The 23,848-nt window shown below is 38.0% G+C and overlaps 1 long non-coding RNA gene across 1 annotated transcript; it reads left to right on the top strand.

The window, feature by feature from the left end:
* Positions 1-7,304: 7,304 nt before the first annotated feature.
* On the top strand, positions 7,305-23,175 carry LOC121321312. The gene is made up of 4 exons (XR_005950923.1): positions 7,305-7,394; positions 7,613-7,745; positions 8,118-8,283; positions 22,863-23,175. It is a non-coding gene; the product is annotated as an uncharacterized LOC121321312 (long non-coding RNA).
* The last annotated feature ends 673 nt before the right edge of the window (positions 23,176-23,848 follow it).

Raw genomic sequence — 23,848 nt, 5'->3', positions numbered from 1 at the left:
GATTTGATTTCTTTAAAAACGATTGCCATGACAACACACTCATTTACTTATTTATGTAGTACTTATTTTAAGGTAATAAATAAAATTGTCCTGCGATTATTTTAAAAATCATTATTATTATACACCTCTTTACATAATGTGCGTGTGTCTGCGTGTGTATGTGTGGACCAGGCTTATTCAGTTCCTATATATTACCTTTTAAATCTGTATATTTATAATTGTGATGCCCTTTGTCATAAGCTTTTTTTTTCTTCGTCATTCTGGATACTGCTTCACCCTGTTGGACCACGTGCATTGAAGCTGTTCTTTGATACTGTTCTCTCAATGCCCTAGTCGACGCGCGTCAAACCGCAAAAAATAGGATTCAATCCTATTTATTTTGCGCCGCTCCGTGCTGCCGGGGTGCTGCTCCTGCGTCGTCTGTCGAGTCGGATGTGGTGTGAAAGATACTTATCAAAACTATAGGTTCTATTCATTTTGACGCATCACGTCTGGTGGGTATCATCCTTTAGTGTGATCATTAACCCGGGTTGTGAAATCTGCTAAGTAACTCGCTGTTGGCTATTATTGTTTAATTAAAGTACCTTGCAACAACTGGGACTACATTCAAGTACTCATTAAATATTCTTATATTTTGAACAGGTGTTGTAAACTGGAATGATCTTAACGTTACAGAGTAGATGTTAAAATTTCATGCTGATTTGAACTGGGCTCTCGCCAAGATACGCACCAACTAAGACGTAGCTTTACTATAAACTAATGTGATCCATCTGCATCTCCATCCATTTGCGTTGCTTTCCATCTGATGATGTAGATATCCTTTAGTCTGGTGTTGATTGCTGAAGTGTAATGCTGGCTCCAGGGATCAGCTTATTTTGCCTCCCCAGCGCATCAGCACACACAACAGCTGCGATGCTGGCTCCGGGGATCAACCCAGTACAGTCTCCCCAGCGCATCAGCATGACAACCATCTGGATAGAGCTAAGTAGTGTATATATCTGGGGTCTTCAAGGGGGCACCTTACATCCTCGGTGTTTCGTCGACTAGCCCACAACACCTCAAGAGGGCTCGACAGTGATTATAGCATCCCAGCATTACCCCCCTCTGTCCCCCATTCAACTCAGCCCAGCTTACTTACCCATGCATCAGCGTTGCTTTCTTTCTATTGTGCTTGATATCCCCAGCCAAACTCTAAACCATCAGAATTGCTTCTGCAAATATTTTAATGATGGGGCAGAAGCTCTATAACAGGGCAAGACATGTCTTCAGAATACAATCCTTTTGTGAAACACATTGCGGGCCGGCACATATATATATATATATATATATATATATATATATATATATATATATATATATATATATATATATATATATATATATACGGCACTACTATATGCACTACTATATACGTGATGATTGTTATGTAATTTCAAGATAGGGAATTATCATGTAATTACGGCACTATGTAAGATTTGCCAAATTGATAATTTCTAATCACGTGATCATTCTTAACACATGGTACTGCAACGCTGGGTCGCATGGAAGCTTTCTCTATATTCAGAAGGACTGTGCGGTCTTTCATTTCCATGTACTAGTGACACCGTCTTAAAATTCAATTTCTGCAAGTGTGTCATACGAATGATACTTGTTTCTTGTTGTTTTGATACTCTTAGCAAATTAATGGTACAATTAATGGTATATATATATATATATATATATATATATATATATATATATATATATATATATATATATATATATATATATATATACACACACACACAACACAAACAGCATTTATTTAATTTAACAACAGGTTTATAGATTAGCATAAACATTATCCATGGACAAATGTGATCGTAAAGTTCAGTTTTTCCAAAGCTGGTAAAGGATTTACCCATGAGTAAGGGCACTACATGTGCTTATTAGAGTTACTATATCGTACTTACAGCTTATCTACTCAGACAACATGTTTGTAAAAATTCCTCATAAATGATCCCTATCATGTAATTATGTAAGGCAGCAATGCGCTTCTGTCGAATACCATTTCAGTGCAGTATATTTTTTTTACGTCTTCGCATCTGGTTCTCTTTCCACCTCTTCACTCTCGTCACCAGAGCAACATACTTTTTCTCCCCTATTCTACATCACGCACTCCTTCAAGATTGGTGCAGCCTCTTCAGCAGCCAGAGCCCGCATCAGCCATCACCTGATCAAGACCATGGGGCTCTGGTCTTCTTCCGCAGTCAACTCCTGCATCCGATTGTTGCCATCCGATATTACTGCAGCACACTAGTCTATAGCTAGTACATAGCTATATATACTTCCTTCTTTATCCTCCTGGGTTGTGGCCCTCTTACTCTTAGTGCTTGAGTCTCATAACTAACAATTATTTGTGTTCTTTCAGTTTCTCTTTTCTTCCTTACGTAAAAGCTTCGTGTGATCCGTTCTGTCCTCTGAGGGTCGAACCCATTCGCTAACTGGGACCCAGTCGTGAGGACAAGCCTATAAAGACTGTCCGAGAAGTCAGAGGACTCTGTCTTTTCAAGGGCCCGGAGGCCATTAGGGCTAGCTTCGACTCCATAGGGAAGGCTCTATCGGTTGGAGTCTGGCCCATCCTTTTCTCTCTCCCTTGTCTAGAGACCGTCTCCAATCCTAAATTGCAAAAACCACTCCCTTCCTCTTGCAGCCCTGGCTCTCGCCCCGTGAACTCTGATATACTCCAGGTATACATTAAATTTAAAGAGCGCAAAAGTGGTCAAAATAAAAAGGTGCAATACCAATGGGTAGTTGTGGCAGAAATACAATGAATCTTGGTTGTAAATCTCACTTCCCACCTGTGAGGGCACTAAACAGCATGGACAGAGTTCTTTGGACACGCTGGTCTGACGGTTCTTTTCCTGGGTCGGGAATTCGGTCAGTCTGGAAGAAGGCGAGACTCCGTTGCAAGAACATACTGACCCAGAAGGGAAACAATGTAGCAGCCGCAGATTGTAAAGGCAGCTGCATTCGTTTACCAAGGGGTCATGCATGACAGCATATAAGGGGGATGGAGAATCGTAATCTGTTCCTTCACTTTGGTTTGTAGTAAGAACCGAGAAGGACAGTAAAAGCAAATAAACTGCTGAAATCGTGAGTGTTGTGTTTTTGTTTGTTTGTAATTGTCTTGTCTTGTCTTGTATGTTACCAGACAGCTAGGGGCCAGCACGAAACCGAACAAAACTGCACCTTTGTCACAAATATAAACCTGAATCACCCACCACGAGCACTATTATTGTGGGACGGGTATATTTGTTTATTATTTGGGTCTGTTCTTGTTATATACCCTGTGCTGTTCACATTGGTGTGTACTGCCGGGGAACTATTGTTTGGTCTCCAGACCTAGAAATACAATAAAAACATTTCTAAAACTGGATTACAATGATCTTTGTCTGCTTCTTTCATGCACTGAATCACCCCTGCACCATATACAAGTATAGTATAATTCTAATTTAGTTAAAATCTATCTCTATAAAATAGGAGGCAGCTCTATTCCATATTTCAGTGAATTCTGAATCCTTATCTAAAAAAGCATAGGTTATTCTTTCCAAGTTAATAACATCTAGTACAGAATTCCTCCAAAGTGCCTCAATGGGGGGGTTCACTATCCTTCCAAGAAGTTAATATATTTTCTTTCGCTATGAGGAGTAAGTAGTAGTAAAGATTGCAGCAGAAGGGTTGTAGAGGATATGCAATTGTAAACTGATAGTAATATGTCTAAAAATTGCAGTCCAATAATCATTAAGTTTACAACAACTCCATAACATATGTAAATGAATTCCTTTTCAAGAGTCACATCTCCAGCACATGTCATCCTGTTTCAAACCGCATTTTAATAATCTGACAGGAGTATAATGAATTCTATTTGCAATGTTGTATTGAACTGATCTCAATTTGGCATTGGGTGAAGAAAACGTTCTATTCTTATTGATCCTATAGGATAACAATTCCATTTTGTGTTGAGTTAAACCGGTCTCCACTTCAATGTCCTGAAGAAACGTAGATCTAGTTTACTCTTATTCCTATCTCCCATTTGGACTTTAAGTAAACCTATCGCCCATTTGCATTATTATATGACAAATGATCTTTAATTATTTTGTAAAACTTGGATACAAAGTCTTGTGAATTCAATGGATTTAATAAAAGCACCTCTAGTATATATATATATATATATATATATACTATATTATATATATATTTATATATATATATATATCTAAATATATGGTACTACCATTTAAAAGTAAATTCCCCACTTGGGATATGGTATCTATACTTTAGCAATCTCAAATAAATCACCAACCTTATTAATTTGTGCATTACTGGTGCATTAAGTGGAAGCATGCCAACCTGTATGCACCATCGGCATAACTGATATTTCGACGGTTTCTATTCTGCCCCTTAAGGACAATGGCAATTTACTTCAGGACTGTAATTTAACTAAAATCTTATCAATTAGTGGAGTCATATTAAATTTAACAGTTTTTTGATATTTTTGGAAATTTCAACCCCCAAATACCTTGCGCAGGCCATCTAAAGGGATAGTTTTGATATTCAGTACTAAAACAATTTTTCGACAGTGTAATAGCTTCTGATTTTAATCAATTTGCTTTAAATCCTGGAACATCACTGTACTGATTTATTATATCCATAAGGCATGGAAGAGAGGAACTGGGGTTCTTGAAAGTAATTAAAATGTCACCTGCATATAACGTTACTTTACTCGTCACATCTTTACAACCAATTCCCTGGATACCTTCTGTCTGACAAATTAATTCTGCTAAAGGTTCGATTGCTATATTAAATAAAAGAGGTGAAATGGGACAGCCCTGTGTAGTTCCTCTGTGTAGATTAAATGAGCTGGAGAAACATTGCCAGCATTGCCAGGTGGAGATTAATATAGCGTCTTTATCCAATGCACAAAATTATCTCCAAAATCCATCCTTACTAAAGTATTGTACAAAAACTTCCATTCTATTCTGTCAAAAGCTTTCTATGCATCAAGAGATACAGCCATTGCATGATCATGATTGTCCCAGTTCAGTAATGTGAAGGTCATTAGTTGTCTAACATTATCTGATGAAAATCTATGTATGATAAAGCCTTTTTGGTCGTGGTGGATAATTTTACCAGTAACTTTTTGAAATCTAGTAGCTAAAATTTTTGATAGAATTTTTTTATCTGTTTGGAGGAGCGAAATAGTTGTTACATTGTGAAGGGTCTTTATCTTGTTTTAAGAAGATACTTACATAGCCGAGATGTGTGCTGTTCAACTTGCAGACTGTGCTGGCAGGTTAGTAAAGGGAACTACTGTGTACCCCTATCTTACAGCTGAAGTTGGTTTCAAGTGTTTGTAGAATTCGTTGTATCACAGATACAAAACCAATCTAATTTTCTGCTTCATTTATCATATTCTGAACATATCATCTTCTCTCTAAGTTCAGCTGGTACACCAGAGAGTAACCATTAACCTGTGCCAAGTGGATGAAAGAAATACCACATGGGTTGTGTGATATTTCTTACTAATGTATCTTTTTATGCATGTGCTGAAGTTGGAGAGAAAATGTTTAAGAGTTGCATTGAGGCTACAGAGTGTAATGACTGAAACATAAAATGATGGTACAAAGTGAAAGGTTCATTCACTGTTCCTTGAGAGTCCGAGACTGATGACTAATATGCTTATTGGCAGTAACAGTTAGGTTTGTGGCATTGCAGTGCAAGTTTGTTTTAATAAAACTTGGAATAAGTCAAGCAGAAAAAAAAATTGTCTAGTGCCTTGTGGCAAAGTGCCTGCCCCTGTGTCTATTATATGTTGTGTGTTAATGTTGGTGTATAGTCATTGGTACACGGGATATAAACGGATCTGTGTAACACAAGTGTTTAAAACGTATATTTGTATTTAGGCACGAGGATTGAACAGCAGCAAGTAAAATGTAATATGCGAGCACATGGAATTGCACTTTATTAATTCACCTGCAGTTGTACCGCGACTCCAACTGAATGATTGATTAGCAATTGAGTCTCGGTACAGCTGCATAAAAGCTACATGTTTTCACCCACTCGGAGTTGGGTGTTCGGTAAGTGGAGAACGGGATTGGAGACGGAGGTAATAAATAATAAAATAATAACGTAAAGTTAAAATATCTGCTCACCGTGTTTTGTGTATTTCCTGTTTCTGGTCTGACGTCACCCACTGCAGCCGTCTTTGTGACACATGGTTGTCAGAACCGGGATTACCAGCGCCTCCTAGACGCAGACCAGAGCAGGAACTGCAATCTGTTGTTTAAAAAAAAATTAAAAAATGTCAGAAGACGCTGTCAGGCTGAGGGGCTGGATCCAGGACAATGCTGGGCTGGAGGCCCAGTCCATGCTCATAGCCATCCGGGTCCTGGGAGGGGTATGAGAGGGAACACACCCCAAACTCCCTGGAGGAAGGTGTGGAGTTGGTCCTCTGCTACCTGGAGGCTGCTATAAACAGAACAGCAGCCCAGGTAGCAGAGTCTCCAGCACCCAGGCAGGGGACCGTGAGAGTCCAGAGCCCAGACGGGGGGACCGCGGGGATCCAAAGCCCGAGAGGGAGCTGTTCCCATCTCCACCAGCAAAGGGTGAGTGCCTGCTGGTATCACTTCCCCTACTGTCACCACCTGGAGGAGAGGAGCAGGTGCTTCCTCTGCCTCCATCACCTTCCTCTGAAAGTGAGGGAGAGCCGCACCAGTCCCCTGTAATAAGAGTAGACTACACGCCTCTCCCACCTCCGCCGCCAGGAGAGTACACGCCGCTCCCACCTCCGCCGCCAGGAGACTACATGCCTCCGCCACTTCCATCAGCAGGAGCAGAGCAGAAGGAGCTGTCTCTGCCTCATCCACCGGCAGGAGCAGAGCAGCAGGAGCTGCCTCTGCCTCCTCCACCAGCAGAGGGTGAACGCCTGCTGGGTCCCTGTCCACCAGCATAGGGTGAATGCCTGCTGGGTCCCTGTCCACCAACAGAGGGTGAATGCCTGCTGGGTCCCTGTCTACCAGCAGAGGGTAAATGCCTGCTGGGTCCAAGTCTACCAGCAGAGGGTAAGTGCCTGCTGGGTTCCTGTCCACCAGCAGATGAAGAATACCCACTGGTATCACTTCCCCCACCAGCAGAGGATGAATGCCTGCTGGTATCACTTCCCCCCACCAGCAGAGGATGAATGCCTGCTGGTATCACTTCCCCCACCATCACGAGGAGAGGAGCTGGAGCTGCCTCTGCCTCCATCACCATCAGGGGGAGAGGAGAAGGAGCTGCCTCTCCTTTCACCAGAAGACAGACCAGGACTAGATGTTGGCGGTCCTCAGCAGACCTTGCATTTTACCTTTTCTAAGGTTTGGAGAAATGATTTCTAATCATTGGTTCAGAAGAGAATTTAGGGCTGTCATGATGCATAGGTTTTCTGGTGAAATTCGCCTTAATTGAAAATTCTGACAGTATCAGAATGTGTTTGAGGTTTAGCACTGTAAGCCACCAGCTTCAACAAATCAATTCTATTTTGAAAGGAAAATACTGATATTTTAACAAAAGTCTTTATCTTTCCCTTTTCCAGGACCAGGCTGCAATCCACAAACCACACAGCTGAGGGAAAGATTGGTGGAGATGGAAACGGAAATCGAGAGATTTAGAACACAGAATGCAGCTCTAGCAAATCTATGCCAAGAAAAAGACTTGGAAAGCCTGAGGTACACAATGTAGTGCCAAATTCACAAAGCTTGTACCCTATTATTTGAATATTTAGGTTTGTTTAATGGATTACTGTTTTATATAAATGAAACATGTCTAGGCTATCAGATTTTAGTTATTCCTTTTAAAATAGTTAAAGCTTTGTGATTTAGGGTCCTATAATGGATAATTAGACGTGACTTGAAGGAAGAAATATGCTATTAGATTTTTTTAACTCTAAGCTGTTTGCTGTTTTTACATCAATACGCTGTGGTGTTAGAATAAAACAATTTATATGTCAAAGTATATTTGATGGTTTGGAGGAGATTTTATTTTTTGCATGCATTTTTTTTCTCATATCTAATAAAAAAAAACAAATATTGTCATTACAGGAAGGAGATAGCTGACTTTGAAAAGAAAAAGGCAGAAGAGTTGGTACGACTGGAAGAATACAAAAAAGAGGAAATGAGAAAACTGCAAAAGGAACGCAACATTTTTGAGAAGCATTCTACTGCAGCTCGAGCAATCCCTGACAAAAAGGAACGACAGGAAATGCGGGTAAGGTTCCTTATTTATGTTTTTAGCCATTTGCCCGTGTAAAGGTGCTCCAGCAAATAGATTATACTTACTTGCAGTGGCAGTAGTTGCTAGAAGCTCTTTTACATTGGGTTGCTTTGTAGAGATACTATTAAACCAGTAAAATAATGGAAACCCTATACATTTGTCCAGTAGGCCTGTCCTCATCATCTTCATCTTTAGTTCTTGTGGTCTTTAATTTCTGGGTCTGACTATTATTCACACCATAAAGAGTTACTTGATATTTGTACTCCGTGTGTAAGTGTACATCATGCCGATTTAGCTTTATCTTGATAACCTCTCCAATTGTGATGTCACTTACGTTGAAAGTGATTTATTTTATTTTTTTTCTGATTGTTTGGTTAACATTTTATGAACTTGCATTGATTATAGACAAGAAGTGATTGCATGTCAAAGTGACTTCAGGAATCATGACCTGCATAGACTTAAGATTCTATTCTACATCCTGTGGCTGTGGAGAAACCCACCTCCAGAATCCTAAAGAGAGCACAAACCTAGCCGATCCCCTTTATCCTTTTGTAGGTTTTGACACAGAAAGCAGCAGAGCTGCAGGAGGAGCTTAAGCAGAAGGAAACCAGGTGGTCAAATACACATAACTGTCTCAAAAAGCAGGTGGAATCTCTGACCATGGGAAACAAATTGAAACAAGATCTGAAAACATGAAGCAAGCAGAAAACACAGTAGTCAATGTCAGGAGACTGAAGCCCATTGTAAGTTTCCCTGTAACAAACAAACATAGTTATAGGGCACAATACAAATGAGATACATGATTGAATTGCAGCTGCAGTTAATATAACTTGAAATGCTGTTCTTTCAGTGTCCTCCTAACTTAGTAAAAAGCAGCAATAGCCTGTCGGTTTCCTCGTTGACAACAGAAAGCCATAAAGAAAACAGCTCTTCAGTAAAAGGTACTGTGCTGTGATCCTGTTTATATGAGGTAGAAAGCAATATGTAACTGCAATAATGTCCACTATTATCGTGAATACTTTCACTCCTCTTGTGTGCCATTCATTTTTACTTACATTTGTAATTTCTATTTAAACTCAGTAGTTTGCTCCGAATTATATAGCTTACTGTATAATATTCAGAGTTAGGCACATTACTTATTACTTGTTTAGTTTCTTCAGAAAACGGTAACATAATGTCCTTACTTATTACTTAATAAAAAAAGTACCGCATTATATTGCTCGTCAAATTACAGTAATCCGTCGTATATCTGCCCTAATTGTTTATCCTCTATGATCAGCCTCTTCAGCAACATAAGCTGAACAGTGAAGTGAACAGTGAAGATTAGATCCTACCAAAGTTTTCGTACACTGTGTTTTCTGTGTGCTCCATTCTTTACCATTGCTGGTAGTGTCACATGAGCTGTTCAGTGCTACAATATGTAAGTAAACCCTGTTCACCTATGGGGCGTATCAACTTCAACCTCCATCTCGATCTCCTGCCTGTCAATCAGCAGCGAATGCACGCACCCACACGGCAGACGGCTACTCTGCCACAAGCCTACCCTGTATCTTTCTAAACAAGGGATTTAGCTCCCTAATAAGCTGAATCTCAAAACAGTAATTGTGTGACTATAGTCATTGTCATTGTTACAACTGTGTGTAATGGTATTTAAAATATGATTAATTTATCTGACTTTTTACATATCTGCCCTTACTCAAAAAAAGAAAAGATCACTAATTTAAGTGTACAACAGAGAAAAGGATTAGAAAAGACTAATCCATTTATTTTTTGCGGAAAGTAACTGGAATGTTATTACTCCCCTGTAACAGGGAGAGATCTGTACTGACTCTGCTGGCGTGTTCACGGGCTGCAGGAAGAGGGCGGCAGTCGCCCAACAACCGCCTGTGAGTCATGGCAGTGACACGGGGAGGTGGGAAAGTGGGTGTGTGGACTTTCCCCCTCTCTGAATGGCTGAGAGGCGGGTCTTGGGTGATTGTTGGTCCTATAAAATAACGCTCTGCTGTTTCCTCAGGTCTGCCCACTTAGACGCGCTAAGAGTGCGAAAGCTTTGATTCGGGACCGGGAATCAGCCGGGAGAGAAATAAAGATTCACAGAGAGAGAGAGAGAGCGGGGAATCCTTGGGCAGACCCCGGCGTATTGTGAAAGAGCAGGCTAGATAGCCGATAGAGTAGGACGGTGATCCGGGTCGTGCGGGTAGCGGCGACCGGGATAACACTGCCGAGTGCAGCACCTTTTATTTGTAGTTTTGTTACTGTTTTGTTTTCCCTTGTTCTTTTCACCTTCTGTTTTCATTATTATTTCTTTGAGCACCTGCGAGTGCACTTGCTGTTTGTGTGCCAGCTGTGGTATTTCCGTGGTGCTGTCTATCATCGTTGATAGGCAGCCCACGGTCAACAGTGCCCTCTGCCGGAGAAAAATAAGAACCGGTCTAAAATAAAACTGGGCACCTATGTGGTGTTTCCAAGTACACCTGTCTGTCTCCTGGTCAGTGAATTACCCACACCCCTTCCACATCCCCTTAAAAACCTAACTCGTTATATTACCTGTCATTGACAAAAGAAATATTAATACAATAATGCGTTACTTACCCCAACTCTGGTAATATTGTCCATTCTAATATGCAGAATAAGTCATTACCTGTGTAAAACTCTACTCTGTTTTTATAAAACCAAAGTTTATTGCAATTACTGTATTTCTTTCAATCTAAGATTCCCTCAAATTTAAAATACAGCACAAATTTCTAACCCTCAATTTGAGGAAAAAAATAAAACATTAAATGAAGATGCATTTACAAAGATACAACCATGATTATACATATAAGAAAATGATGGAGGCAGTTTGTGGCCGACTGCTGTCACGCTGATTAGTCATGCACTGCTTCTCTTTTCCAGTTGTGATTATTCATACCTGTTTTTCTCCCTTTTTGTGAACTGTGGTGTTGCTTGATATGTTGAAAAATCAGGATTCTGATCAGCATTTCCGATCTGTCCAAGCTGTTACTGTTGGAAAATGACTCTCCACTGACCGGGATAACCGCCAACTCATTCGAATGTCACTCAGCAACCGTAGGATGACATCAAGTGACCTACAAAAAGAATGGCAAACGGCAGCTGGGGTGAAGTGCACAGTGAGGACAGTTCGAAACAGGCTCCTAGGGGCAGGGCTGAAGTCGTGCAAAGCTAGAAAAAAGCACTTCATCAATGAGAAGCAAAGAAGAGCCAGGCTGAGGTTTGCAAAAGACCATAAGGATTGGACCGTAGAGGACTGGAATAAGGTCATCTTCTCGTCCAATTTTCAGCTTTGCCCAACACCTGGTCATCTAATGGTTAGACGGAGACCTGGAGAGGCCTACAAGCCACAGTGTCTCGCACCCACTGTGAAATGTGGTGATGATCTGGGGGTGCTTCAGCAAGGCTGGAATCGGGCAGATTTGTCTTTGTGAAGGACGCATGACTCAAGCCAAGCACAAGGTTGTCCTGGAAGAAAACTTGCTTCCTTCTGCTGTGACAATGTTCCCCAACTCTGAGGATTGGTTTTTCCGGCAGGACAATGCTCCATGCCACATAGCCAGGTCAATCAAAGTGTGGATAGAGGACCACCAGATCAAGACCCTGTCATGGCCAGCCCAATAGTCACCCAAATAAAGTAAAGACACATAAAGTCACTCAACATCAATACGAAAGACTGGTGGAGAACATGCCAAGACGCATGAAAGCTGTGCTTGAAAATCAGGGTTATTCCAGCAAATATTGATTTCTGAACTCTTCCTAAGTTAAAACATTAGTATTGTGTTGTTTACAAATGAATATGAACTTATTTTCTTTGCATTATTCGAGGTCTGACAACACTGCATCTTTTTTGTTATGTTGATCAGTTGTCATTTTCTGCAAATAAATGCTCTAAATGACAATATTTTTATTTGGAATTTGGGAGAAATGTTGTCAGTAGTTTATAGAATAAAACAAAAATGTTCATTTTACCCAAACACATACCTAGAAATAATAAAACCAGAGAAACTGATAATTTTGCAGTGGTCTCTTAATTTTTTTCCAGAGCTATATATATATATATATATATATAGATATATTAATATATATATATATATATAATATATATATATATTGCTGCCATCTACCAACAACACCAAGCTTGAACAAATTCATTAAGCAAGATTTTTTAAAAGTACAAAAACATGAAAGAAAAAAAGACAAATAGGGGTCTTAACATCAGCTTGCTGCATGACTTACTACATGACAAAGTTCCAGAGAGTCACAGCAGTATCTTCTCAGAAATGTGTTGAACTTGTATGGACTAATACACTGGATGCTAACAAGAAGAATAAAAAAATATATATATAACCACATTTTACTGGTGAGAGCCTGCACTGTCACTGGAATTTGGATTTATGTATTATTATTATGAAGAAGAAGAAGAAGAAGAAGAAGAAGAAGAAGAAGAAAAATATGTAGTGGGGAAATAAGGTCGAGTGTGGTATCCTATTGTAGATTTACTACCAATAAGCTGTACTGCTGTAGAAGCTGTACCAAACACAGTGCTCGTCTTTTATTCTGCGGAACAGGTTATAAGTAGGCGTCTACCTAAACCGCGATTTCGCTACGGAGCTACGGAGAGGAAAAAAAGAAACCTTGTTAAATGAACTACTGCACAACGCAAAATATGCAAACTACGTATCTTCCCTTCTGTAGGTAGCCCTTTTTGTTAAGTCATTCGCCGTCCTGTGCATTGCACTTAAGCAAAAAAACAAGCAAACAAAAAACATCCACAAATAACATTTACAAAAAAAAAAAAATTCTCCGAAGCGGTTAACGTTCTTGTTTACTATTCAAATGACAGCAAAGTTTTGATCAGCCTTTTCTGTGACCTGTACTGTGCAGTACGGGGGTGAGACGAAGTCAGTGCTGCATTGTTTTGATTTAGGTTGGTAAAATCTAGTTTTCAGCATTGGTGGTAAAATAGTAGAAATGGACGACAAAGTATATTTCGGTGATTTATCGTGTCAAGATATTTCCCAAAGAAACTACATGCAGATGGAGGTAATTGTTTTCCATATCTTAGTGTGTCTTTGGAGAAAATACGATCAACCACTATTTAACTTCAGAATCACACATTAAACAAAAGGCTACTGCAAATGCTGCTGGACAGAACGTAAAATAAACGATTTCAGAAACCAAACTGGAAAGTCAGCCCAGACAAAAAGTATTCCTGTATGCAAGTTAAATCACTACTAAAACGATGTAGCACAGCCACCTCGCTTCAACCTGCTGCTTAATTTTTCACAGTTGGAATTTTAGACCAGAATAGTCACGTTTTCTTTGTTTTGACTCAGTACTAATAAAATAAATTATTGAATGGTACAAATAACATGACAACAAACGTGCTGCATATATTGCCTTTATTAAGGTATTCCAGATGCCCTTAGGTAAACAAGTTTTTGGGCTGTTTCTAATCGATTTCCACATCTGTATAACTTGGCAAAGCTTTGCCTTACACTTCCAACCGATTCAGTGGATGCAGAACATGCAGTCTCAATGTATGGGCAAGTCAACGGCAGGGGGATGATGCATGCTTTCCTTTAACAAATGACAGCACTCTGTTTTAGTAAGGAAGCACGTACCACTGTTTTTAGGCTGTAAAGAATGTCTACTTAGGTTTATTTAATGTTTAAACAGGTCTGCGAAATGTCAATTTTCCTAATTTTATTCCGCAACCTACCCGTAAAAAATACGTAAATTTACCGCGATTTAAGTAGACCCCCTAGTTATAAGGCGGTACGGTCATGGCTCCCATGTGCCCCATAATGCCATTACAGTAGTACTAGTGTTCTCTTTACAATGCAGAACACAAACAACACCGTCTCTTACCTATGGCTCCCGACTACAGTGTTATAAAGAGAGAGAGAGAGCACTGTATTGACTGGATCATTTTTATATCATTTAACCTAGTGCTAGAACTTTAGTTCCCTTTGTCCACTATGAGCACCAGATTTGCTGAAGCTACAGTTCTGTAGAAAAATGTGTATATATTATATATCCACAAGTGTATATGTACTTCAGATGAGATGTTAAAAATTTCAAGTGACTCTGCAACAACTGCAGTGTGATGTATAGCTCACCCTGTAGTCTCTGGGTAAGTCGCTTTGGATAAAAGCATTGGCTAAATGACTAATTAATGTTAGCAGGTATAATAGGTTTATAATAAATATATATGCAGTCAAAAATGTTTAGCAAATAATACAAGGATAGTGCACAGAACTTTCTTATGGAATATATGTATATATTTTTTATTATTATTTGTGTAACGCTATGTCTGTTTTGTTTTTTATTTTTTATTTTTCCCCATGCTTTTTAAATTTCATTTATTTTTTTTGGGGGGGGGGGGGGGGGCAAATGGGGCAGGCTGCACTTTCAGGGTTTTAACACAACCTAAGAAGTTAATGGAAACCCTTTAAGGACTAAGAAGTTAAAGTTTAACCCTTTAAGGACCAAGGGTTTTTCGGTGGGATACTCCCCCGGACCAGGATTTTGTGGCTGTCGTTATATCGTATATAAATTCACAAAGTCTCTTTTCCCATTTTTTATTTTAGCCGTGAGAAAGTTCTCGTCTCATGTTTTGTTTCTGGGTGCTTGCTGAAAATGTCTCCGCTCTTTAAAAATTAAATGCTTGTCTCTGTGGGGGAAAAAAAATAAAAAAAATAATTCAAGTAATTCGTAAACAAGTAACAATAGCAGTACAACTGAACATTGCTTCAATAAGTAGCTCATTTTATTAATATGAAGCAATGGTATAATACAGGCACAGTATGCAGAAAGCCTAATTTATGCATAATTTCCAAACGTCATTAAAGGCAACATAATATACAAGATTAAAGTGAATCAATAAATGATGTCTTCGTTAGACTATCAAATATAAATCAATGTTTACATTACCTAACATATTGTTGGGTTATTATCATAACCCTGGTTCCCTGAAATAGAAGTGTAACCATTACCAAATCGGATATGAAGGGTATGGTATATAGTAAGCAAACTTGTTAAATTTGCAGACGACACAAAAGTAGGAGGAGTGGCAAACACTGTTGCAGCAGCAAAGGTCATTCAAAATGATCTAGACAAGATTCAGAACTGGGCAGACACATGGCAAATTACATTTAATAGAGAAAAGTGTAAGGTACTGCACGCAGGAAATAAAAATGTACATTATAAAGATCATATGGGAGATATTGAAATTGGAGAAGGAATCTATGAAAAAGACCTAGGAGTTTTTGTTGAAAAACTATGTCTTCATCTAGACAATGTGGGGAAGCTATAAAAAAGGCTAACAAGATGCTTGGATACATTGTGAAAAGTGTTTAATTTAAATCAAGGGAAGTAATGTTAAAACTGTACAATGTACTAGTAAGACCTCATCTTGAATATTGTGTTCAGTTCTGGTCACCTCGCTATAAAAAAGATATTGCTGCTCTAGAAAGAGTGCAAAGAAGAGCGACCAGAATTATTCCGGGCTTAAAAGGCATGTCATATGCAGACAGGCTAAAAGAATTGAATCTGTTCAGTCTTGAACAAAGAAGACTACGTGGCGACCTAATTCAAGCATTCAAAATTCTAAAAGGTATTGACAGTGTCGACCCAAGGGACTTTTTCAGCCTGAAAAAAGAAACAAGGACCAGGGGTCACAAATGGAGTTTAGAAAAAGGGGCATTCAGAACAGAAAATAGGAGACACCTTTTTACACAGAATTGTGAGGGTCTGGAATCAACTCCCCAGTAATGTTATTGAAGCTGACACCCTGGGATCCTTCAAGAAGCTGCTTGATGAGATTTTGGGATCAATAAGCTACTAACAACCAAACGAGCAAGATGGGCCGAATGGCCTCCTCTCGTTTGTAAACTTTCTTATGTTCTTATGTTCTTATATTTTATTTTAATACGGTCAATGTTTTCGCTGTCGCTCATCGCTCTCACCAATTACGAATGTTTTTTTTTACAATGACAAAGAAAAAAGCAGGCCAGTAGTCACTAGTGAGAGCTGCTTCTGTTTTGTGTAATTAGTTTAATTTTTTAATACTCGTTTAGTATGATTAGTTTAGTAGTTAAAACACAACCGGGCAATATGATAGAAAGACAGATAAAGCAAAAGATCGTACTACTGTAATCGCTATGGAACTATAAAACATGTTGCTCGTACTACCCGCATTCCACTGAGCTCCGTGATTACAAACATCTTGTTCTCTTGCGCTGAAAATGCATGTGCCAGTTATACTAGCTCTGCAGCAAACAAAAGCATCGCCTCGCTTTACAAAAGCTGCTACTTCCTGAATGATAACTTGACAAAACACAGCCGTACAAAGGATCACGTTGCTGTGAAGCCATACCAATACAGCCGAGCCACACATCACTGCAAAGAAAAAGGGTGCCATGTTTGAGCAATGCTGACTGCCTATATCTTGCAAAGAACAGACCGAATTCAGGTAACAAACGGAGTATATGTAAAGGCTCAAACCAAGACAACCTGTTTATTACTACAGGTACTCTAACTAGTACCACCAGCCTACAGTATAAAGTCCCAGCTGTCATTTTAAACTAAACTTGGCAAGTAACAAACGAGACTACCCATTTCCAAACATGTAATCGTAACACAGTCAAAAACATTGTTCTTTATTTAACAGATAAAATAGCAAATATATTGTATGATAGGAACTCCCCAAATAATTTGCCACAAATTATTAACAAATTTCATTAAAAATAAGTTAAAGTGTTCCTGTGCACCCCTATGGTGCACAGCAAATCCTCTTGTTTAAAAAAAACAAACAAAAAAAACTGGTAAAACATTGAATGAAAACTGCATGGCAAGTTTGTTTTGTTTTGGGTTTTTTTTTTTTCCTATACCTTAACTCTGTTTTAGATTTAAATATAGCAATCTTTTATGATTTAGACATGACATAAAAAAGGTACCTGTAGCCTACATTGCTTTTACTAGTAACCAATTAATAAATACATAGGCTTGGTCATTTTCATCATTTATTCTTAACTACTTCCCTAAATGTAAACAAACATAACATTGACAGCAGGAATTTTGACCAATGAGCTGTCGCTCTGTATCACTTGGTTTATGCAGCACCTTTTTAATTCAGACATGGAATTACCCCTCCATTGTTTTTTCTTGATAATTCTGCGTTTTTGTCATTTGCTAATCTTATAAAGAGTGCGTCTCCAGGCAGAATGTATCTATTTTCTGAAATGAGTTGTGTGTACAGTATTGTAATGACTACATCTTCCTTACAGGGAGAGGAAAGCAAACCATTGTGTTCAAGGAATATATAGCTAGAAATAAAGGTGTTTTAAACGTTAAGGTGCCCCTATCAAAACCTTCAGTTGTTTTAAATGATACGCAGTATGCAATATAATTAGTGTTCCATGTTTTCAGTTTTTATCTTTAAAATAAAATAATTAATTAATTAAATAAATAAAATCTGGACATTTTTTTGAGTTTATTTTACATATATTAAAATTGGTTAAAAAAAAAAATAAAAAAAATAAAAAAAGTTTCTAAATTAAACCTTGGCAAAAATCAGGGGGGGGCGGGGGGGGGTGAGAGAATCTCAGTACACACTTTACATGTGGAATATTATGCGTAGCAGTTCTGGTTTCTAATTAATAATGTCCTTGTCATGTATGATGAAGCAGAATCATGTATGATGAAGTCGAAGCCACGTTTTCCCAAGTTAGCTGGTACTTTGCAAACATTTGGCCAACCGCTGTGCTGACAGAAATGGTATTTAAAGAAGGTATGAACATGACATTGGCACAAAACAAGCTAGGTTTACTCGCCTTGAAATCATAAAAAAAAAAGAACAATTGACAGAACTTTGTGGTGCAAGCCATTGGGAGACATGTCAAAAATAATGCTGGACATTTCCATCAATGCATTCCATAAGTTTACCAACTAAAGCATCATCATTTTCTGTCAAATATTTACGATTAAGATTGTCTTCGTTAGGCACTGTTTTAGCTGTTGGACAGACAATATTGTCACACTAAGTTACCAATACATACCTCTGCAATAAACAGTGGCCGCCCAGCAAAGCAGTGCTCTGACAAACTCATTAACAGTCATTATTAAAGCACGTTTAAAAGCATTATAAATGGATTAAACATGTACCTCAACGCAGCTGTATTTATAATTTCACACTGTGTGAATGGGTATTTAAAAAAAATAAGTTTTACTTTTCTCTGAGACAGCTCAGTAGCGACTTGTGTGTGAAAGGGGTATTGGACACGGCAGGATTTCCTGGTTTCCTGGTTTCTCTGGACTAGTCGGCTGATTGTTGAAGAAAAACATCTCATTCTCCGGGCAACTTCTCTCACAGACAGGCCGCGTTCAATCATGCCAATAGCAACCAGGTGATCTTCATTACTCAAGCGGGGCATGGGCGTGCCTTTCGCGGTTCTTGTGTTTAATTAAAATCTTCTTTTTTCAAATGGCTATTTATACAGATTCTTAATCAACTGATTTTGGCAATTTTAATTCAGCTCAAATACCAAACACTGAGCACCTGGTGGTTTTATATGAAATCCCATGACCTGAGCTCAGTATTTTGTTATCCCAAGGAACAATACTACTCAAACAATCAACAAACCTATCTGCTCACTGTTTAAAATGTAAATAGCATTATGTACATGCCCAATGAGCAATTGATGTACAACTATTACTATACTAAGACTGTTGCATTTCCATTGTGTGTGTCTATATATATATATATATATATATATATATATATATATATATATATATATAAAAAATCTCCACTGGAGTCGAGGATGAAGAAACACAGGGAAACAGTGTTTTTTTATTTTTTGTTTTTTGTATTTGGAACCTCTTGGAAGATCTTAAGCCCCTTTCACACTGGCAGTCCTACCCAGGTTCTGGCTACCCAGGTCACAGTCCCGTGTAGTATGAAACCACGTACCTGGGTTGTACCCGGGTTGACTTGGGTCGCAACAACACACCTCAGTATGTTGGGTGACATGCTTTGACCCAGGTTGAGCGAGATAAAATGCATGATGTCCATTCATAAGCTGACGAAATAACAAGCAGCCATGCCTGCGTGAAGGTTTCACTTCTGCAAGGAACGTTTCTGTTTATTCTGTAGCCATAATTTTGTTGCTTGAGATACATCATGAGCTAGATTGCAGCATGGGTGATAAAACATTTGCCATAAGTTGATCTGACTGTTCAATCCAGAGAAGCTTGGATGGAAGCGTCTGTAACAAGCTGCTTCCTGGGCATTGTTACGCGTATTGTGTACTCGCGTCTGTCACCCAGGTCAACCCTGCTTTATCAAAACCGACTCGCATGACACCGAGTCCTGACCCGGTTAGAGCATGCTTTAATTGTTCTCAGTTTCTACAAAGTTGCAGATTAAGTTTGTAACATTTTAGCATTAAGTTGAAATCTCTAACTGTTTAAGAGCTGAAAACAAGTAAAAAGACCTAAATAAGTGAATTAGTTCAATTAAGGGTGTGTTAAGTGATTGAGAGCTCAGTTGGATTGAAAACCAGAAAACACAGGTGATCCCCAGGACCGGAGTTGAAAACTACTGTTCTAATCGATTACTCAAATAACTTTTACATGCAATGTGTGTTTATTTTATTTTACCTTCAATGTGCAGTGACAATTCATTCAGAAGTTTGGGACAAGAGTGTTCAGCAGAGACTTATTTACAAGTTGTCACATCGTTTCCACCAAAGTAAACCGAATGAGCCAGATGAAGAGATTACGTCACTCCTTTATTTAGATCTCACAACTTAGATGAAACAGCAGATGCCAAAGTTGCTGTAACTAATGCAATTGACCACAATGTTGATGGTGAAAGTGGAGGTAGTAAATGCAGTATACCTGCTAAAAGAAAGTCAAAAACAGAAACAGAGCTAGCCTTTGATCTGCTGTGTCCACGTAAACAAACACCAGGTGAATCTGGCAGCTATAGGGGCTGGTTGTACTAAAGAATCTCAGCTCTGCTCTTGATCCTGAGACATGTTGCATTGTACTAAAGGATCAGCGATGATCCTCAACTCAGTTTCGGCTCAGGATCTTATCCTGTTCTGATCTTGCTTCAGAGGTGGATCAGAATCTGATCACAGCTTGGTCTATTGGAAATTCAACTACAAAGGCTTTGTAGACTTCCAGATGAGAGCGTGTGTTTTTTTGATCTGCAAAAGCCTTTTCAGGTTTATTGTGTTATAGTGTGCTGCAATACTTTCTTTTTCTTCAAATAAATAAATAAATACACTGGGTAATATACAATGTAGTAAACTGAAGCAGGATATCTCTTTTGATGCATAGTATGTTTATCACATATTGTTGCAGATTATTATTTTTCTATGAATAGGCCTATACTAATAAAATGTTTGGTACAATTTAACACACGTCCCTAAAATGAGCCAAATATGTAAGAGTCAAAATATGAAACCAATTATAAAAAAAGAGACACCATTTTTTAGCTTTGTTTTAATTTGTTTTTTTTGGCTAGCACAAAAAAAAAAAAAGAACACATGTGATAATTTTTTCATTCAGTTGAACCTAGAGATTTGTATAACACAATTACTACCAGTACATATGTTGACAAATTATACTTGTTTTTTTTAAATTGATTCTAGAGTAGCAAATAGTTCATTTAAATCTAAAAATCATTAAGAAGAGCTACAACAATTTTATGCCAAACTTACCAACAGAGGTTTGAAACCTTCCAATTTTCATTTTAAAATGTGCTGATTTATCTCACTAGAGCAAGTGTGGCATTATGTAGATTTAATGGGAGGTTTGAGAATTGTCTTTAAAATACATTTCTAGAAATGCTGAGGTTTACCTGCAATTTAAATACTTGATACATAGTTCTGCTGTTAAAATGATACTAGTACTGTATTGGTATAAGAAAAGTAGTTTCAGCTTCCATGCACTTAGTGTTGCAAAATATGAAGATGTAGTTTTAATATTAGTATATTTTGTTTTAGGCAACATGTTAATGTTTGTTATGGTAATTGTTTATTTTATGTATAGTAAAACATGGCGCTTCTCATAAACCTTATTTGGAACATAAGTATTTTTTTAAAAAGTTTATCAAATACGATGCAATAGACGCGTGAGGCATTAAATTTGTGTTTTGAATATGCAATACGTTATATATATAATATATATATATATATATATATATATATATATATATATATATATAATATATATGTGATTAATTACACTAATTTTTGGTATTATAATTGTTTAAAGTAGTATTTTGTTTTTATTGATCTCTCTTTGCACAAGGTAACACTTTATCTATCAATCTATCTATAAAAAGCACAACAGCAATTTTGCTGTACCATTTTAAATGTACTATTTCAATGTAAAATTAAAGGTTAAACTAAGTAGACAGTTAGAAACCTGTGCGATGACATTAGTAAACAACACCGCGCTACTGAGAGTTCCAAACTTAGTTTACATAAAATAGTGTTTTGGATAGAGTAACCTGGGTTTACATTGTTTAATGATTGCAACCATGCAGTACAAGTGTACCCTCCTATCTCTAGCCAGTATTGGATCAAGATTACAGGTCAGTGGAGCCTGATCTTTATCCGCAATGTAAAAGACATTCTCTTGATCTAGGTCCTGTGATCCCAGATCCAATCTCATTTTTAGATCTCTTGTGATCCCAGATCCAATCTCATTTTTAGATCTCTTAAGTATAACCAGCCCCAGAGGATCAGACGTCGCTCGGGAGATTGAATTTATTAATCTGAAATACCACTACACAAACGAAAACTCCCTTTCCAAAAGTAGCCTACTAAATGTCACATCTCAGTAATGTCAGTCCCCATCGAGTGGGTTTCAGCAAGGCTGGGCAGATTGTAAGCAAGCTGTGTTCCTTTAAAACAAAGAATTAGGATGCTGTCTTTTTTCTTAACAAAAACAAAAGTATAAAGAAATGGTCAGTAAGATACTGGACTGTTTTTTGTAACTAAGTTGTGGAAAATGACCATCTGGTACTTGAATTTACTGGTTTAATTATTCAATGGATTATTTTATGAAAAGTTATTACTGGAGTTAATCTGATGTCATTTAATTAAGTATGTTTTCATTTCATTAAGAGTATTGGTTAAAAAAAAAGAAAAAAAAAAGCACTGTCCCAACCTGTTTACCAATTTAAAATGAGCCTTTTCTTACTCCCTCTTTTTATGTACACATTAAGACGACTTTCAATGACACACGTAGACTCAAAGGGTTTGAGTTAGTTGTCAAAAAATAACGTCTTTTTTAAAAGGTTCTACCGTCCTTTCTTTCTTTAGTGAAAAGAATTTGTACTGTGACACAGAAGTTCAACAGAACAAAGGGGGGGGGGGGGGCATTGATAACATTGAGAGTGCCTGAACAGGTAAGCATTTATTTTGATGCCTTTTGTTTTTAGGCCCAGCTAAAAATACAGCCCTAGTATATAAATTGTATATTACATTGAGTTTAGAAGTTACATATGAAATAATTATATTTGTATTTTAATGCAGAGATGGGAGCAAAATTATTGAATTCAACAACGGGCAAAGAGAACTGCATACCCCAGAGTACAAGGGAAGAGAGTACCCAGATGGAACTGTGAAGACTGTATTCCAATGGCCAACAAGAAACTAAATACCTTACTGGCAGAGTAAGGAGCAAAGACAAAGATGGAAATATCATAATGGACACAAACATAGCAACATGGCCTTCTGAAGTTTGTTCAAAGCTTACATGAATTTCAAGGTGCTCGCCCGTTTCTATTAAAAATATTTAACAAAAGCAGAGGCTGATTGATGCCTTAGGTTGCAAGTGGAAATGTTAAGTCTGCATATATGTATATAGATATGTGTGTGTTTAAAAACAAAATTATATATATTAAACACTAAATTAATTCTATATTAAAATGTATTAATTTTTATTAACTTGATTTTCAGTGTACAGATGGTATTCTATCAGCCAAGACTTGGGCTGTATCCGTACATGTTGCTTCTAGTGTCTATTCTTTTTGGAAAATGAACGTCTCGGAAAAAAAAAAAAAAAAAAAGACAAATAAATTAAAACAAGAGACCAATATATGTCCCGTTCCTAACCATTAGTTGTTTCTAGAATCACATAGAGATGGCTCATCAAGGATCCTAATGTGTCTGCAAAATTGCAATGTCCCTTCTGTGTTGTGGAGACCAAAAACTGAAGTGAGCAGTGTGGTCTCACCATGGCATTTTACAGCTCTGTCATACCCCCCTGATTCATACTGCAGAACTCTATTACAAAACAAAGCATTCCACTAACCACTGCTGCCCGGATGCTGCATCCGTCTGGTGTAGTGGACCAACTATTTTACTCCCACATATTGTATTTGTACCCTACATTTCTGTTGCTGGTGTGAGAAAATGTATTGGACATATCTGCTCAGTTCTATAGACCAAACATCTTGGCAAACAAACAGCATGTTGTAATAAGCACGTTTTGTTGCACTTCCTGTTGCAGTTCAGAT

The sequence above is a fragment of the Polyodon spathula genome, chromosome 9, assembly GCF_017654505.1.
Source record: "Polyodon spathula isolate WHYD16114869_AA chromosome 9, ASM1765450v1, whole genome shotgun sequence".
NCBI lineage: Eukaryota > Metazoa > Chordata > Actinopteri > Acipenseriformes > Polyodontidae > Polyodon > Polyodon spathula.
The sequence above is the reverse complement of the archived record's forward strand: the minus strand, read 5'-3'. Positions and strand labels throughout refer to the sequence as shown.